The following is a 14,115-nucleotide window of genomic DNA, read 5'->3' on the forward strand; positions in this document are numbered from 1 at the left end:
TATTCCTTAATTGTATATAGCATCACTTTACTTGCTTTGCCAAAACTAAGTTGTATTTTTGCATTCTTACTTTTACTTAATATACTTTTCTAAAACCCTTTATCATTAATTTTTCACAAAGTTGATGTTTTTTTTTTTTGTAAAAATACAACTTTATGTAAATTAAGTCAATTATGACTAAAAATAGAATATTTACATAAAGTTCAAAGATTTTACCTAAAACTCGATTTTCACGATGTTAATGATTTTTTTTTGTAAGAATACAAATCCACGTAAATTATATCTAAAATTAGAGGATCACATAAAGTTCAAAGATTTTACGTAAAACTCAATTTTTTGTAATGTTTATTATTTTTTTACAAAAATACAACCTTATATAAATTATGTCTAAACATAGAAGATTTACGTAAAGTTCAAAGGTTTTATGTAAAAATCAATTTTTCGTGAAGTTTTTTTTCTTTTGTAAAAATACAAGTTTACATAAATTATTTCTAAGGTGAGACAATTATAGGTATCAACCTTTTTCGTGGCCAATTCGAACCATCCATGAAATTTCAGGATGTATCGAACGACCTTGTCTAAGCCTAGAGTTCCTAAGTAGGAAAAATCAATCAGAGTTAGAAGTAAATCAACAAAGTATTCAAACACGTTACCCTCCCTTTCTTCAACCAAATCAAAAAGAGCTTGATTTCCTACCCATTTGAAGCTTCAACAATGGAGGCCGAGTTTGAGGTTAACGATGAAGTTGGGTTTTGGACCTAAATCAACATTAAGAGCACAAATTGTAAAATAAAGTGTAGATTTATGAATGAAAAGTTAGATTTAGCAAGGATTTATACTTTGAATGTGGGATTTGAAGAAAAAAAATTAGGGATGTGGAAATTATGGGTAAAGGGGGAAGGTTTTCCCCCTTTTGACTTAAGAATCATGAGTAAACTGTGATTGTTGGGGCCTTTTAAAGCAATTTGAGGAGACTATTTGGAAATTTTAAACAAGTTGAGGGGCTATCAGGACACTTTGAAATTTCAGGGACCAATCAAGCTTTTTCAACAAGTTTAGGGGGAAAATGATATGTTAACCCTAATTTAATATTACATAAACTATAAGCACTAGATGAGCGGTTTGACATTTAGTTCGATAAAATCTTGGTGGTGTTCGGCTCAATTTATAAACGAGTCGAGTTTGAGTATGATTTTGAGACTCAAATCATAAAGGAGCTGAGCTTGAGCATGGTGAACTCGAATCAAAAGCTCACAAACATGATCGGTTATAAGTTTGTGAACAAACTCTATTATAATGTTCATGAATGCTCTCGTAAGCAAGTTTGATTTGACTATTTTAATAGTATTTTTATAAAGGGGAAATGTAAAACTACGTAGTTTTGTATGTGTAGATTTCAAATCTACGTACCTTGTGAACATAATTAATGAATTATACACGAGCAAAGTTTATGAACATAATTAATGAGACGCTTACGAGCAAAACTCATGAAAAAATAAACAAGGTGCTCGTGACTCGTGAGCAGCTCAGGGTCAAATAAATTTCTTAATGACCAAGCTTGAATAGGATGTTGAGTTTATACTTGAGCTTATCCATTTTTATCGAGCCGAGAATGAGCATGCCAAAGCTCGGCTTAGCTCCGCTTGTAACATAACATAACGTAATATAGGGTGGAGAAAAGGAGGGGCCTAGAGGGGCCAGGCCCCTCTGATCGCTAGAACCACCCTTATCATGGATTGTTTTAACCCATCAGTCGTTGAAATTAGCCTTATTATGGATTGTTTTTACTTAGTTTAATGTAACATAACTTAACATAACTTAGCGTAAAGTAACTTAATAAAACTTAACATAACATAACGTAACGCAACGTAACGAAACGTAACGTAACATAACGTAACGTATTATAACATAACGTAACATAACATAATGTAACGTAACGTAACATAATATAATGTAACATAACGAAACGTAATATAACGAAACGTAATATAACGAAACGTAATATAACGAAACATAATATAAGGTAATGTAATCTAACTTAACATAACATAACGTAATGTAACATAACATAACATAACGTAACATAATGTAACATAGCGTAACATAATGTTACGTAACATAACGTAACGAAACGAAACATAACGTAACGTAACAAAACGTAACTTAACTTTACGTATGTAATTTAATGTAACATAGCGTAATCTAACTTAATGTAACTTAATATAACATAACGTAATCTAATGTAATATAACTTAGCGTAATTTAACGTAATGTAACATAGTGTAATGTAACTTAACTTTATAACCCTAAATATAAATTTACATAATATAAGTTACGTTAAGTTACTTTATGTTACCAATATTTACGATAAGTTATGTTACGTTATGCTAATTTACTAAGTTACTTTATGCTAAGTTAGGTTAAGTTAAGTTAGATTATGTTACGTTATGTGAAGGTATCTTACTTTATATTATGCTAAGATATGTTATGCTAAGTTATATTACGTTACGTTATATTAAATTACATTACGTTATACTAAGATACGTTACATTATGTTACGTTACTTTACATTACGATACATTAATTTAAGTTACGTTATGATAAGTTACCTTACGCTAAATTAGGTTAACTTACAATACTTTACGTTACGTTACGTTCGCAAAATTAAATTTTATGTAAAACTTTCACTACTCCTAAATAACTTATAATTATATCCTATAGTATATTATTTTTTTTAGAAAAATATGGTATATGGTTTTATTTTAAAAAATAATGCAATAATCCTTTAAAAAAAGTGCAATAAAAATGGAATCATTACCAAAAGTCGAGAAGTGTATTTTTTGTTTTATACAGAAAACAATAGTGTTGGGAAAGCATGACATTTATTTGGATTTTGGGAATGCAAATATAATTAATTAATTTTGACGTTTTTCAACCATTTTAAAATTTCAAGTTAACAAAAGTGAAATCTGATATTAATAACTTAATTAAATTTATAGACCGTTAGATTTTAATCTAATGGTTCATATTGTAGTAACCATACATGGTGATAAAGTGTAATCACCATTAAAAGTAAACTCATATATATATGTATATATAAAATATCATAATTACAAAATTAGGTTAATTAATTAATTTTTTTTGGTTCGTAAGTGTATTCACCGCCGGCAGCAGTGACTATTCACTTTCGGATATGGTTTGCACCTCTATGGGTGGGACTGCTGGCCACGGAAATTCTTTCCATTCCCAAAGGCGAGAATCGAACCCTGGACCTTTGGTTAAGGGAGGAGGAGCCTTTACCACTCTACCACAACCCCATGGTTAGGTTAATTAATTAATTAATTGTATAATATTCTAATAATCTAAACGGTTTTTAGATCCTATACAAAATTAGCCTCTAAAAGATGCGTCATGCATATAAAAAAACCATTAGATGATGTCTTTTCAAAACGTTTTGACACGCATGCATAAGTTCCATACTGCCATGATATATTCAAGAATACACATAATGTCCCTTCAAATCAGATCAAAGACCTAAAAAAGAAAAAGGAACAAATATAAGTAAATTAAAAGTTATGACAATGTAACAAGGCGATGAACACAAAACTAAACAAAAATTCAGGTAGTTTTAATACACAACAGTTATAAAGTCTCACTTCAATTAGGTTTGAAAATGGAAAATACATAAAGGAAGAAAATAATAAACATTAAAATCTAAACATTAAAATCTAGATAAAATTTAGTTCAAAAGCTTAGGTGCCATATCAAGTCCTGTTACACTTGTTCAAGAAAATAATAAACATCTAGATAAAATCCAGTTCAAGAACTTAGGTGTCATATCAAGTCATGTTGAACTTAGGTGCCATAATTTTCTATGCATTTTTTACAACTTCCTAAAAATGTAATTTTGACATTTCAAATCTCCAAGACCAACTACACACCAATCCATTAGGTTTGGGTGTGATCTACATACAAGACCAACTAAATAAATTAAATACATGGACCTATAGAGGAGATTACGATCCACATGATTCTTTGCATGATACAATGTCCATACGCAATAGCTCCATCTCAAAACTCAGATTTCTAAGCAATCTGACTAGACTTTCAAGACTAAACTCGACCTATCCAGATGAGACTCTACCTTATCTAGGCGTGACTGGTCTGCTTGCCAATCAACTATAAGATTTTTCATATCACGCTCTAATCGTGTCACTTGTTTAGTCATTTGTGGTATCTGTAATACGCTTAAAGTAGTGAAAAATGGTATACCATCTTCGGGTCGAGGCTAAGAAGCATAAAAACCAGATCCATCTCCGAGCCCGTAAAGTCTAGTTCTGTTGTTAAATCCTCCAACAGATTCATAATACACTCTTTGCTCATCAATAACATGGTCAGTAGCTTCCTGCATCATTTCTCGTGTGGCGGTTACTCTCTCCTGTAAATATGATTGACCAATCAATTAATATTCAAACAATAAAGTGTAATAGTGTATACATGCAAGACCTTACATGTATGATACGTGGTCTTTCATCAATCCACGTAACGCCATCGCGGTTCCTTATATGCTTGTACACAAAGAGCCCATAGGAATTTACTGAACGACCTAACACACGGGTCTGCAAGATATGGAAAATCAGAAATAAACGTTCAGGCATTTCATTTTAACTAAAACAAAAAAAATCAACAATGTCCAAAAAAATCAGCAGTGTGTACAAAAACATTAGTAGTATGTACAAAATCAGAAACGTCTATTAAGAAGGTTCAACATATAAATGGTTAACTATTAACTAAAATAGAAACATCATAAGAACTCGGTGATTAGGGGCTATTAAATATCAGCAGTCTGTACAAGCATGTAACAGATTAAAATTCTAGAAAAAGTTCAAACAGTTCATTTTAACTAAAACAAAAAAATCAACAATGTACAAAAAAACATCAGCAGTGTACAAAAATCAGCAATGTGTAAAAAAAACATCAGCAATATGTACAAAATCAGCAGTGTCTATTAAAGAAGATTCAAAACATTACAGTGTATAGTAATATAAATCGGTTCACATATTCACAAATTAACTATAAGAAAAAACACCGACTAGAAATATCATTCTTTTCAAATGGTTAAGGATTTTCATTTCAATAAGGGTATATACCAGTCCAGAACTAGTTCTGCAAAATTTTGATTTGGTTGATGTACTTTTAGCTCAACATTACCAGAACGTCATTTCAGCTTCTCGATTTATATGAGTAAATACACACTATTTTCTAAAGTTCAGATAGTGGATTTCAACAAATTAAAATAGAAAATAACAAGCAACAAGCAATCTTACTAACAAAATTAACTGATATAGAAAACAACAAACAATAATAATAATAAAAAATACTATCTTTAGTTAACTAGTTACTAGTCTTTCACGACGCTCTCTCATCGATAATGATCCAGCAATATGACACGACATAGGTCCATTTTCAACACCACTATGTCAGCAAAGTTGAGCTTTGGCATATATCTCCTTTGCATCTTTTGTCGCCCAATATGTAGCCCAACTATTATACACCTATTCGGATATGAATTTTTGGCGCTCTTCATACAATTAACATTAACATTTTAAATCATTTGAAATTGATTTTAATATTTATAATTAGCTAATATAAGCAACATATTATTACCTTTATTTTTCAATCTGTGTACCATTCTTCTATAGTTCTCCCTCATAACGCGAGGGTAAGCCAACTTCACCAATGAATCTATAGCTTCTTCCCATTGGCAATGCATCTATAAAGATACAATTATATATAGTTAATAAAAATTAATGCAATTAGAACTGACTCACTAAAAATCACCCACTTACAAAACCAGCCAATTATCAGCTAGTTAAAATCAGCAATAAACATGTGTGACCCATCTTGAACTCCGGACAATTTATCAGCCTACCTACCTATATTAGCTTAGAATTGGTCCATAGGTAAGGGAATATTATGTTTTTGCCTCACCTATGGGCCTTGTTTTCTCTTGACGTACCACAGGGCAGGATTAGCAAAACTAAGAAGGCTAGAAGTTGGAAGCAAAGGAGGTATATAAGCTCACTAGAGCGGAAGATTTTTCCACATCAACGAGAAGTGAAAAGTGAAATTCAGATACAAGAAGTGGATTAAGCCAATAAAAGTATACAAAAATATTTGGACAAATTTTTTTTGTATCTTTCTAATAAAAAACAGAAAACAAAGTTGGACATATGCAGCCAGTTATAAACATAACGAAGACAACAGAAGATCAGTATATGCAACTCTTGGTCATAACGTTCTATTTTATATGTATTAATGGCCTCTTAAATATTAAGTTACTTTTAATAAGTTGGTGATAATAATAAACTAAGGACATTAATTCTAAATTAAAACAGGATAAGGATAAAAGAAAAAGTGAGGAAATATATTATTATCCAATAACGGAAGATAGACCAGGAAGGATACACCGTAAAACAAGCAATTTATGAGCAACCTCATCTAGTTTTCTTACCAACAAATGCAAACATATAGAGCAAAAACGCATAAAGATTACATTGGTGGCAAGTAGAGTAACCCCCCAACCTGTATGCTCTGATGTGAAAAATCAAAGTTTGAAGTGAATAATCAAGGTTTGAAGTGAAGAATCAAACGCAAAACGCATAAAGATTACCTTCTTGGCAAGCGGGCTGAAAACCCCCAATATGTACCCTCTGATTAAATTTGAAGTTAAATAATCAAGGTTTTAATGAAGATTCAAAGTTTGAAGTGAAGAATTGAAGGTTTGAAGTGAAGAATCAAACATATGCAGCAAAACCATAAATATTACCTTTGTGGAAAGCGGGCTGAAAACCCCCAACTCGTATGCCTCTGATAAAGTTTGAAGTGAATAATTTAGGTTGGAAGTGAAGATTTGAAGTTTGAAGTGAAGAATCGAAGTTCCAAGTGAAGATTGTGGAACGATTCTAGAGAGGAATTATGGTTTCGTTGGGAGAGCATTGCGGCAAGGAGACAGAAAATGACAACCGACTTGTGAGACAGAAAAACCTAATATATATATTTTTAATATAATTTTTGTATAAAATAAAATTATAAAATATTATTTTTTATTGTGACGAAAATAATAAAACGTTTCTGAAAATGTCAAGAATGTTGGACGAAAATAATTCCATCTTAAATTTCGTCTCAAGGGATGGCGGGATTTCTCCCGCCATTACATTTTAATGGAATAATTTCATTCCGTCTCACATTCTGTCTCCATCGTGTATTGGAAAACTTAGTGATGGAATTCCGTAACAATTTAGTGATAGAAAAATTTTCATCACAACATTCTGTCTCAGTTTTAAGATTTTATAGTAGTGCCCCCATCTGAAACTTACAGAATCCAAGAAGGAGAAAGGTAGAAGCTACCATACCTAGATCCATAGGGAGCACCCCAAAGGTCATGATGAACTTCAAGCTAACACCATCGGGTAAGGGGGGCATAAGTCAAAAATCCGAGTAGAAATGAAAAGCATCAGAACGAATCATTATGAACAAAGAGTTCACATTATGAGGGATTAAAAACTTCAAAGAGGTGAATTTTATCGAGAGAAGTATCCCTGAACTTCCAATCAGAGGAGACCTTGTTTTGTGGTGCCTCTAGCAGAAACGTTTGGTAACTAATGGTGCATGGTACGCTAGAAAATTTCCCCCAACCTCTTATCTGAACATATAAAAGAAGAATGCAACATAAAATATCAGATGCTAAAAGGAACTCCAAAAAGAAAGATGAAGCATGGGAACCAATGGAAAAAGAAGAGGTGAAAGCTGGTGAGCCAAAGAAACCGTTTCACACGAGCAACTAGAGGAAATCATTCAGAACGTGTGAATAAGTGACATGATGATACCTATTAGATGCGTAACAACTTCAGTGATATTGCCATCAAGTTTCCTAGGGACTTCAAGTAATGATCATGTTGAAGAAGAGAGGAAATCACCTATTCCTGAGAAGAATGATTCATTCATTAGTGGGGTCATTATTCAATCGAGTGGCCTATGAGAAATAAAAAGTTGTGGTTTTTGAGAAACTTGTAAATAGCATGACCAAACACATTAGGCCTCTTTACATCAAGGCACACCTAAATAGCAAGCCAGTATCAAAAGTGTTGATAAATAATGTTTCTGTAGTGAGTATCATGCCAATTGGTGTGTGATGTCCTTACTACATCAATTCTTGCTTTTCTGGAAAGGAAATGAAGTAGAAGTTGTTTGGGCAGATGGGAAACTATTTACAAATCAAGATAATTCCGTAGTGGCAATGTATTATGATGAAGGTGTGGGTACAATAGACTTCATGGGAAATTAAGAGAGGAGGACCCAAAAGTATTACATGGAAGAAACAATGTCATCAAAAAAGGAAAGCTATTCTCCAACCATCAGCCATTGTTCCATCCAAATCTTGGGAGCAATGGAAGAACCCATCATTGAAGAAATCGATGATTAGTAAGCATAAGGGAAACAAATGGTAGCATCTGTCTCTACCATACAAAAAGCCCAAGTGTATCAGGTGTTGGAGGAATTGCAGCGAGAAGAAGATCAGAAGGCTCTAGGTGCTGAAGTGTATAAAGAAGAACCTTTGGAGGAAGAAAATAAAAGCGTCATCTAAATAGATGAATTGAAACTAGCTCATTTACCACCAGAGGATGACATATCTTTAGTGAGAGAGCCAGAGAATCCAAGATTTACATACATCATCAGTCTATTGGATCCACCCATCAAAGATAGACTCATTGAACTACTGAAAGACTACAAGGATTAATTTTCATGGGAGCATTATGAGATGCCTAGACTTAATAGAAAAATGGTGGAGCATCGTCTGCCAATGAAGATAGAATTCAAACCTTATAAATGACCTCCCAAAAGAACGTCAATAATGTAGAATTGAAGGTGAAGGAAGAAATTGAGAAGTTGTTGAAAGTAGGATTCATTAGAGCCAACAAGTATACTCAATGGTTATCTAACATTGTACCAGTGGTAAAGAAGAATGGTAAGCTACGATGTGGACTTCAGAGACCTCAATACAACAACTCTGAAGGATGTGTTTGTGATGCCTATGACACACATGTTGGTGGATGCAGTAACTAACAATGAGCTTTTATCTTTTTTAAATTATGTGGTAGGATATAATCAAATCACCATTACTAAAGAAGATACTTCAAAGACCGCCTTTAGATGTCCAGGAGATATTGGGACATTTGAATGGATGGTCATGCATTTTGGCTTGAGGAATGTGGGTGCTACCTACCAAAAAGCCATGAATGTCATTTTCCATGATATGATTGGAAAAACTCTTGAGGTTTACATTGATGATATCATCATAAAGTTCAAAAAAAAAAAATGGAGCATCTAGATCATTTGAGACGTGGTTTTCAAAGGAAGAGGGAACACGAGCTAAAACTCAATCCCCTCAAGTGCGCTTTTGAGGTGAAAGCTGGAAATTTCCTTAGGTTCCTGTTTCACCAAAGAGGTGTGGAGATAGATCAAAATAAAGCCAAGACGATCATAGAGGCCAAATCACCCTAGACAAAAAAATGAGCTTCAACAATTCTTGAGGCAAGTGAATTAGCTCAAGAGGTTCATACTTAATTACTATTTGTAGCATTTTCGTACTTAATTACTATTTGTTTTGTACCATTTTCATAAGTTTTAATGATAGTTTTTGTATACTTTCATCACTTTATGTATCCAAGTCATTTTCACGTGTTTTTAGGCATTTTTCACAAGGTTTCGTCACAAATAACCAAAGTTGAGGATTAAGACAAGGACTCAAGGTGAAACGAAAGCATTTTGGCAAAGGAAATAGCTCATCTCATCGAGGTTCATATCGACCCAGTCGAGACGAGAATTTAACAAAGAAATTTCATCCATGCCCCTGTACCTCATCGAGGTACATCCCTACCTCGTCGAGCTGGGACTTGAGTGGATAATATTCACTTAAGTCCATGCACCTCGGTGAGGTACATCCCTACCTCGTCGAGGTGGAAACTAAGTGAATATTCTTCACTTAAGTACATGCACCTCGTCGAGGTGTGTAAGCCCCTCAGCGAGTTGCCTGTAGAAAGTCTGTAGAAACTTCCTATTCTTACGTGGTTTAATGCCTCAAAAGTTAAAAGTTGGTGCATAATTGCTCCAACCCATAAATGAGGAGGTTTGGCAGTTAGGGGAAATAAGAAGACTTGGTTTTAGGGATTATGTCGGACTTCTTACTATAAAATGAGACTTTGGGAGCCATTTGAAGACACACCAAGTTTAGGCTTAATTCTCCACTCTTTTAATGTTAGTTTGTTGATTCTTCTCTTCAAGAATAACTTGTGTTTGCTGTTGTAATTGTTGTTGTTGTTCTAAGTTGTTGTTCATCGAATAAAACACTAGTACAAAAATGGCCTTTGACAACGGTTTTTTGCCTTTAGGATCGGCTTTAAAACCATTGCCAATTAGATCGACGCCAAAAAATTACCATCGGCAATGGTTTAGAAAAACCGATGCCAACAATAAGATCTTTGGCAACGGTTTAGAAAAAACCGATGCCAAGATCAATGGCATCGATTTTTGTTCTAAAACCGATGCCAAAGATCAAAAGCTTGTCGAAACGACATTATCATCATTATTATTATTATTGGATTGAAGGGAGCTACATTATAATCATTAGCATAAAGAACAAAAACAAATAATCTTAACCCCATGAATGATCACTAACTATTTGAATTTCGGACAAATGACTACTCTAAAATGAAATGAAAATACTATATGTAAGAACTTTGATTTTGTAATTTATTTCCTCAATCACCCAAACTAATCTTTAACCCATGAATGGCCAGGCAATTATACGGATATTCTTTAAATGCAAGTAGAAATTCCTTTAATGCATCTGATTCGAGCATTTTGTTTTGCATGGTACTTATTAAGTACTAAAAATGTAATTAAAAGATTCAAAAGCATATAATTATATCAAGTTCCATTACATCAGATTCATGCATCTTTTCCTCAGCACCAAAGAGTCACAAAAAAAAGAAGACCAAAACAGAGACATGCCTTGTTTGGCCGAGTGCTACAAATTACAACATGAAAAGTCAGAAAGGTAATCAGATTTTTTTTAATTCTCAAATGGAACATGTTATACAACATTGGTTCTGTAAAACCAACTACACAACTCATGCCTTGGCAAGGGCAAACCATGTTATACAAATTCAACACTATAGTTCAAATACAATCTAATACTATAGCAATATATATATATATATATATATATATATATATATATATATATATATATACATATATATATATATATCCATTAGAATGAAAACCAACAATGTATATACTGATCTTCGTAGACTTGTTCACCAGGAAACACGAAACCAGTTAAACCTGCAAATTTTTTTCAGGTTTAAGATGAATTTGGAGAACTACCAATTTGACCATCATAATAAATTGCAGAAGAAATAAGTCAAATAAATGGAGACATACCTTCTCCGTACCCATTTTAAGAAGCTGGGACAAGATCCTGAAAAATCTGGAGGTGGCGGACAGGAAAAGCGTATTTCTTTCCTTGTACGTGGATGGAAAAACCTACACTACAAGAAAACAGCAAGTTAGCTACCACAGCTTTGGTAGCTGATGCGGTAGCTAAAGCAGTTTACCGACTGAATTTAACAGATTACCGACCAAAGTCATTCAGTTGGTAAAGGCTTAGTCGCTGGATAAATACCGACTATTTTTTAAGATAGTCGCAGTCCGTAGCGACTGTTTCGTTTAGTCGCTGAGTAGTCGCAATGTTTACCGACCAAAGTTTGCGACTAAACGTAGTCGGTAATGGATGAGAAGGAAATGCAACTGATCGTTTTGCCGACGCATTTCAGACGCATTACTGATGGAAATTCTGTAATTTACTGTGTACTAGTCAATTTATTTTTTTGTAATTAAATTTATTTATATATAATTATAATTGTAATCACAATTAGATTTATTAAACACAATTATAAACATATTTTAACATTCACGATAAATTAACCACAATAAACAATATTCATGAAAACTAAATATATTTGGAAATAATTAATATTTGAAGTTAAAATATATCAAAATATATAATTTAGTGTACAAGATATCATAACAAGGAAAATGCTAAAGATACATGATCCCAATGTAGAGGTACGCACTGTCACGGAACAACAACATGCATTGTAGACAGATCCAATGTTTGTGTATGTGATGTGGATTGGATGGGCATGCAAGTGGGCCACCTAATGATGTTGATGTTGTTGGAGTAGAAGGCTCTCGCGTAGAGTAAGATGTCTCTTGTTAGTCTAAGGCTCTGTCGACTCCAAATCAAGTGACTGCAAGTACAAAGGTACGCTGATACGGGAAGTTATCCCTTTCCCTTCCCATTACAACCTCTAGGTGAAACCATCCTGTCATGTAGGAATACAATATACACTAATCTCAGCAAGGCAAAACTCGAATTCAACAAACACCAACTGTCCACTTACTGGCCAGCAAGGACAAATACCATACCATGAAAAAGTAGCCAATAGAAGCACCATTCTTGAAAAAGTATTCCTCAATCACACGGTAAAGCACATGAGCAAAGGGCAGAAAAGATAGATACACATCGTGTCATCTACATGGAGCAAAAACTGCTTGTCACGATAACAAGAGACTTCTAAGGATCAAAGAAAAACATGAAAAGGAGAATGTGAAAACACATTTTGTTACCTTGTCATCAAATTGTTCCAACAACAAATCAATGCCTCTAACAAAAGTTGCTAATATTTCATGTATTAGCACAACCCCTTTAGGTTCGCCACTCATGCCACTTGTATACAACTCCTAATTAGAAAACTAAAGGAACTCGAGTACATTGTTGAAATTTGTATGAAATGAAGAACTCCTATTTGTAAAACAAATTAATGGAAGAAAGACATAAGAGCATCGTTTTTGATAGAAATGATTAAATTCATTAGACCCACATGAAAAGTGTACCCTCTTTTTATCAAATCAACATTCAAATAAAGCTAGAATGTTGCAACTTTGATAATATGAATCATTTTTTTACATTTAAATTTGTAATGTATATGGAAGCGGGTGTGGAGCCCCTATTTTTATCATCTTATCAAGAATTCTCAAGGCTTGTGTACAATTATTTGGGCTCACTTGTCTACTTCCCCAACCAATCTCCTCTGATCATAGAGCCTACTCTTTATATTTAATAATTCTTATCATTATCACTTAATTCAAACCTAATGCTCTTAATTCTATTGGCTTAAAGCACTTTTTGGCCCCTGTCCTATCCAAAATTTGTGCATTTGGCCCCTGACCTATTATTTGGTCATATTTGGCTCCTAACCTATCAAATTAGATAAAATCCAACCCATATTGAATGAAAAATTAACTCTGTTGGAAAATTAACGGCAGTAACCAATACAAAAATGACACATGACACATAAATAAAATTAATTTTCACTCTATCGGAACACTAGAAAAAGTTTTTAGGATTTTTTTACTATGTAAAATAGTTACTGTTGTTATCTCCAGGTGATCGAGAGTGATATGAGTTTATTGGGAATTGAGGAAAATATGGTAGTGGATAGGACGGAGTGGAGGGAGCGAATCTGTGTCGCTGACACGACTTGATTTTCACGGTTTTATATGATGGTTCATGTTAGCCGACCCCGAATCATTTCGGGACTAAGGCTTTGTTGTTGTTGTTGTTGTTGTATGTGTCACATGTCGTTTTTGTATTGGTGAATGCTGTTAATTTTCCAACACAGTTAATTTCCATTCAATATGGGTTGAATTTTATCTATTTGATAGGTCAGGGGCTAAATATGACCAAATAATAGGTCAGGGGCCAAATGCACAAATTTTGGATAAGTCAGGAGCCAAAAAATGCTTTAAGCCTAATTCTATTCAGCTATAAAATCTATTAAATGTTAGACAACTCCTAATTAGAAATAACCAGAACTAATCATGCCTCCAACTTACCTATTAAGCAGGGAAAATTACAAAACTGGGTCAAATGGGAGGCTCATTTACATATTTAACCCATTTACTAATCCTACTACATATCTAGAC

General features: G+C 33.4%; 1 long non-coding RNA gene across 2 annotated transcripts; it reads right to left on the reverse strand.

Moving 5' to 3' along the window:
* Positions 1 to 3,762: 3,762 nt before the first annotated feature.
* On the reverse strand, positions 3,763 to 6,993 carry LOC136224666 (uncharacterized). 2 transcript variants are annotated; one of them, XR_010686548.1, is made up of 5 exons: positions 6,830 to 6,993; positions 6,674 to 6,713; positions 5,668 to 5,773; positions 4,512 to 4,619; positions 3,763 to 4,438 (listed from the first exon to the last, which is right to left on the reverse strand). It is a non-coding gene; the product is annotated as an uncharacterized lncRNA (long non-coding RNA). The 2 variants fall into 2 exon arrangements; XR_010686549.1 differs by lacking the exon at positions 6,674 to 6,713.
* Between the last annotated feature and the right edge of the window lie 7,122 nt (positions 6,994 to 14,115).

This window comes from Euphorbia lathyris, chromosome 3 (genome assembly GCF_963576675.1).
Source record: "Euphorbia lathyris chromosome 3, ddEupLath1.1, whole genome shotgun sequence".
NCBI lineage: Eukaryota > Viridiplantae > Streptophyta > Magnoliopsida > Malpighiales > Euphorbiaceae > Euphorbia > Euphorbia lathyris.